Source organism: Rhea americana, unplaced genomic scaffold, assembly GCF_003343005.1.
Source record: "Rhea americana isolate MKP2758 unplaced genomic scaffold, rheAme1 scaffold_430, whole genome shotgun sequence".
Classification (NCBI taxonomy): domain Eukaryota; kingdom Metazoa; phylum Chordata; class Aves; order Rheiformes; family Rheidae; genus Rhea; species Rhea americana.
In genome coordinates, this window is record NW_028186569.1 from 120,441 (window position 1) to 125,842 (window position 5,402).

At 57.1% G+C, this 5,402-nt stretch overlaps 1 long non-coding RNA gene across 1 annotated transcript; it reads left to right on the top strand.

Annotated features, from left to right (window-relative positions):
- The first annotated feature begins 6 nt into the window (after positions 1-6).
- Positions 7-5,397, top strand: LOC146589826 (uncharacterized). The gene is made up of 2 exons (XR_014897107.1): positions 7-1,702; positions 2,355-5,397. It is a non-coding gene; the product is annotated as an uncharacterized LOC146589826 (long non-coding RNA).
- Positions 5,398-5,402: the final 5 nt, after the last annotated feature.

Below are 5,402 nucleotides of genomic sequence, written 5' to 3' on the forward strand. Positions count from 1 at the left end.
GGCCAGGCCAGGTCGGCACCACTGACAACCAAAAGTGGTGACTGGTGGGGGCGACGGCGGTGGCCCGCGGTGAGTGGCGGTGGCCCGCGGTGAGGGTCGCGCTCCCACCTGGGCCCGTGGCCTCAGCCTGTCCCGAGTGACCAGGAAAACCACCAAAATCTTGTCCTGGACAGCACCAGGTCTCGTAACGAAGGCAACCCTGAAATCTTCTCTCGTTTCTCAGTGCTCTTTCCCATCCTGCAAGCTGAGCTCCGCTGGAGAGATGACTCGTCCTGTTACTGGGTGGCCACGTAAGGTTGACTACAAGGAACCGCAGAGTGCGAAAGAGCCTGAAGAGAAGAGGAAGCCGATAAACTTGTCCAGTTTGCTCGTTGAATCCCGGAGCAGCCAGCTTGCGTTTGGCGTGGCTGTCCAAGATGCTTGCGTGGACCTTGCAGAGCCTGTGGGTTGTACGGTCCTTGCTTATGTCTTGAATTGTCACAACGAGATAGAGCGTCTGATCCTGGATTCGTGCTACATCTGGGCTGAAGGCCTGGAGAAACTTGGCACTGAGCTGCACAAAATCTGAGAGCTGAGATGAGAAAGTAGCTGAGGAGTGGGGATGGGATACTGCCTTCGCAGGAGAGTTTTTATGATGAGGAGCTACAAGGACCTTACTCTAGGCCTTGCCCCAAGCTGCCTCCAGCCCTAACGCTGTGCTGTGGTGCTCTGCCACCAGGAGAGAGAGGCATTTCAGCATCTAGGAGAGCCGTGTCTTAGAGGAGAGCTTGGAGGAGGCCAAGAGGAGCCAGGCTGTGCTGTGAGAGGTGTGGGAATGACAGCTCGGGAGCAGAAAGAAGGAACCGAGGAATGGAGGGATCTGAGTCTAGAATTGCCTAAAACCTGCAGATCCTATTCCTTTATCCTGCTAATTGCTAGATCGCTTGCTGTGGTGGCCCTGATGGGTCTAGCCCTGCTTTCCAGGCTTAGGTTTTCTTCTTCAACTTCCACGGTCTCATTCAAAATGATCTAAAGGATATCGTGATGAAGGACATCTGCTCTGCCCTAGTGAAGCTGGACTGTCACATGGAGAACCTGAAACACCTCTGATCCACCTGGGGCCACAGCCAGCTGCATCCCCGCTGCCACAAGCTGCATTTCTCCAGGCTGCTGGTCCTTTGCCTTTTCTTTGGCCTCTCAACAGTAAACCCATGCAGGCTTGGCCATGCATGGTGGCATCTAGGCCATCCAGGAAAACCTTCWTGGAGGTCTCTTTCTCTCCCAGTTCATGCAGTGGCTTCTGTCTCTTACCTGTACCCCTCCGTGCCATCCCTTCTGTTCTTATTTTTTGCCTCTCTTAAGATAACTGGTCCGTTATCTCACCAAGGACATCTCACCAATGTCTCGTTCCTGCCCTGCCTCATCTGAGCTGTCACCAGTCCTATTTTGTCCTAATCTCTTGTAGTATCGCTCTTCCTGACCTTTCCTTTGTGCTGTTCTAGCCTCCTCATTCTCATCAGCACCTTCCTGTCACCGTCTGCGTGTCCGCTGGTCTAGAGAAGAATGCCTTCACCCAACCGTGCTGTGAAGATGTGGCCTTTGCCTTGGAGGAGAACAAAACCTTGTTGAAACTGGACCTCAAGAAGAACAAACTGCAGGACAAGGGCATTTCCCGCTTATTAAGAGCACTGGGGAGCCCAAGGTGCGTGATACAGAAATTAGGGTGAGTATCGCCCAGGTGACCACGGGCCACATGGCCACATCTCATGCTGGCGYGGCTCTCTGGCTTGTGTCTGCGTCCCGTCTTGTGTTACGTGCCTGTCACTGAGCAGAAAGGGAAATTCACTTTGGAGGGGGGTCACAGGCGCTGCCAGGGATGTCTGCTGAGCCGGAGCCCGAGGTTGGAGGCAGCCGCTAAGGATAAGGCGATGGAGATGGTGCCCGGAGCCAAGGGGGAATGCTGCCCCTCCACGGTGCCYGTTCGGTGGTTAAAGCTGTGTGATGCTCCGTAGTTCTCAGTGGTCCAAACCAAATTTACTTCTGATCTGAGCAGAAGATAATGAGCCAGAAGGAGTCACAGCGGGCCAGAGGAACCTCCTAAGGGTCCCGTTACATAGTGCTCTCTTTCAAGGAGCGTATGAAAGAAGCAAAACATCCTTCTACCTGCTCCTTTGCCTTGGTGGGGGAAGATCTTTCATCAGAGCGTCTGCTGCCTGCAGGAAGCTCATGTACAGCTGGATCCTCAGATCCATGGCTTTGGTCCGGGAGCAGCAATGGGTGGGTGGGAGGCCAGGGAGAAGGTCAGTGCTGTGGCCCTCTGAGGAAGGATGGTGGGTAGATGCTAACAGGTTCCCCCCGCGTTGGGGCCTTTGCAGGCTCCACAGCTGCAGTCTCTCAGATGGCTCCTGTAAGCAACACTCATCCGCTCTTGCCAAGATCTCCAGCCTCCGGCGTCTGAATCTGTGTGGGAATATTTTCACTGACCGATGCGCTGCTGACATGAAGATCCTCATCCAGAGATGTCCCAGCCTCACTGAGATCACATGCTCCAGCTCCTCCTGCCCGTCCATCYGTGCACGGTGGGATCTGTCATGCGYGTGTAGATCTGCGCTGCACACATTACCGTTCGTGCTGGTTGCCTTGATGGGGCCACCTTCATCCAGGTGTTATGGGCCTGAAGGACTGTCTCCAAAATAGGTGCTTCCCTCTGAGCTGGTCACTGAGGGCTTTCCTCAGATCTGGCAATATGGGAAAGAGTTATTTTTCAGCTGAAAATTGGCCTCCTTAGCCACCGCTCCAGAAGGACACAGCCCTGAGCAGTCAACTTCGATATCCCAGGGCATCTCCTGTGGCAYCAGATCCACAGGTCAGGCTGAAGCCCCTGCGTGGGGTTTCGTTTGGGGGCTGCAGACCCCTACACGTGCCTCCGTACCGGCAGTGGTGCCGGGAGAACCATGCGGCTCACCCTGAAGTACAAACCTGTTCCTGCTCAGTTCCCGGCGGACCGTCATGYCCCAACCTTCGCTCCTGGTTCGGAAAATCCCCGTTCTGCAGGTTGCTGGAGGCAGCAAGGGTGATACCGGGGGCGATCACCACGCGTGAGCCCGCTTCCTACACGCTTTCTCTAAGCTCCTGCTTTTGGCGCCTGCTGCAAACAGTCGTGCAGAAGTAGCTGAGGTTTGGTGTGACCCAGGAGCTCCGAAGCCGCCTCGCCGAGCGTCACCCTCGTTCTCCAAGGCCTCCGCAGCTTCRCTTCCCGGGCGCTCCGCGAGGATAAGCTCGCCCCGCGCCTGGGGGTACCAAGGTCCGAGCGAATGCTCAGGCGCCTTCGCGAAGGCAGGAAGCGAAGCCGAGACGCGGCGCCGGGCGGCATCGGCTCGGAGCCGTAACACCYGGAGAAGGAAGCAGCTCCCGTTGCGCGAGACGTAATTACTTTGATTGCAGCCCCAAAAGGGGCGGCAGAATCGGGCCTTGCCCTGGCCCAGGGGCACGTGTTTTGGCGCCGGTGCCATCTCGTGTGATGCAAGAGCCTTCGCGATCCTTACTGCTGTCCTCCGGCTCGGGTTTAGCCGTTGGGCGCAAACGATTGATCTGCAAAACGCTGTGCGCTGCCTCGCTCGGCTTTTTTCTCCTCCGGCCGCGGCCSGAGACGCTGTTGTGCAAGAGCATCGGCGGGGGGAGCCGGGGCAGCTGACTCCGATCCCGGCCGGCCGCTGCTTTCCGGGAAGAGCCTCCTGGAAATCCCCGCGGCCTCCCGGTTTGGGCACGGGCCAGGAGAAAAGGCTCTTGTGGCCGGAGGGTCCGGCGCAAGGGCAGGGGATGGGAGCGGGATGAGGGGACCGGTGCCACCGGGGGYGACGCGAAGGTGTGGGGGACGCTGCCGGGCAGCACCCTTGGCCTTGCAAAGGGGACGTGGAGCTGCCTGGTGCCCCTGGCACCCGTTAGCGCCCAGGCAGTGGTGCCAGCTGCCAATTCCTGCAGAGGGGCAATGCCAGTTCGGGGCAATTTTTGCATGAAGTAATCGCTCTACGGGGTCTTGCACGGGGCAATTCCTGCACGGAGGAATCCATGCACGGGGCAATTCCTGCAGGGGCAATGAGTGCGTGTACATGCATGTGCACATGTGAGGACGTGTGTGCATGCATGAGCACGTGTGCCCATGCTCGTCCTTGCATTTGTGTGCACTCCTGCATGTGCAAGCCTTCACGTATGTGCATACATGTAGGCGTTTGCATGCGTGTGGCCGTGTGCGAGGGGCAGAGGATGTGCACGCAGGCACGCGTGTGCTTGTGAGCAGCAGCGTGAACGCATCCGTGTTGGTGTTTGGCTGCCTGTGTGCGCTCGCATGCGTGTGTGTGTGCGAGGAGTGCACACAAGCAAATGAGTACGTGTGTTTGTGTGGGTGTGTGCACGTGTATGTGTGCGCGCGTGTTTGTGTGGGGTGCATGCACATGTGTGCTTGCACGTTCACACGTGGGGTGCATGCACATGCAAGTGCGCGTGCCTGCTTGCATGTGAGGTGCATGCATGCATGTTTTCTCACGCATGGTGTGTGCATGCGTGTTTGCACGTGGATTGTGTGCATACATGCACACGCGTATGTGTTTTCTCATGCGTGCATGTGTGTGCGTGCCTGTTTGCATGCAGAGTGCACGCATACACACGTGTGCACGCATGTCTGCACGTGGAGTGCATGCACACAGACGTGCCATGCCGTGCCCGGTTCTTTATTTATTTATTCATCTATTTATTTATTTATGTATGTATTTATTTATTTTATATTATCTTTATTTATTCTTCTTTTGCTCCGGCCCTTGCACCCGATGAGCCTTTCCATCGCCACCTAATAACACACGTTTGCCCTTCGTGGTTGCCTCCGATCTCTATCCGGGCTTGGTCTTCGCATCCGATGGGGATGGGGACACGCTCGGGGGACAGCGGCAGTTGCCACCACCGCAGCGTCAGTCCCCTGCCCCATGGCTCACAGGGGACCCTCGACGAGGGCGACGGCTTTCGGGCCGGTACCCGGATTTCTCGGCTCTCGGGAAGCTGGAGGAACCGGTKGGACTGAAGCCACACGGCTGCACCGGCCTTGGGGACGCGTCACTTGCCGGTCACCGGCCGCCTTGAGGCGAGGTGACGGCGGCAGCGCTTTGACGGGTTCGGCTGGCGCGGCGGCATTTCGGTCGCTTGGATTTCGTTGCCTTTTCCCAAGCCGGCGCCGTCTTGACCGACACCGAATGGCAAAGGCGACGCTGGAGGTGGGCGCCGCCGGGCACCAAGGCTTTGGGCGTTTGGGGCTGGCCTCTCCCCCCAAAAAAGGGGGGAGGGCGAAAAAAAGAAGAAAAAAGGATGAACCCAAATGATAAATTACTCAGGGCATCAATTAAAAAAAAATAATCACGTCTCGAGAAGAAAGCAAG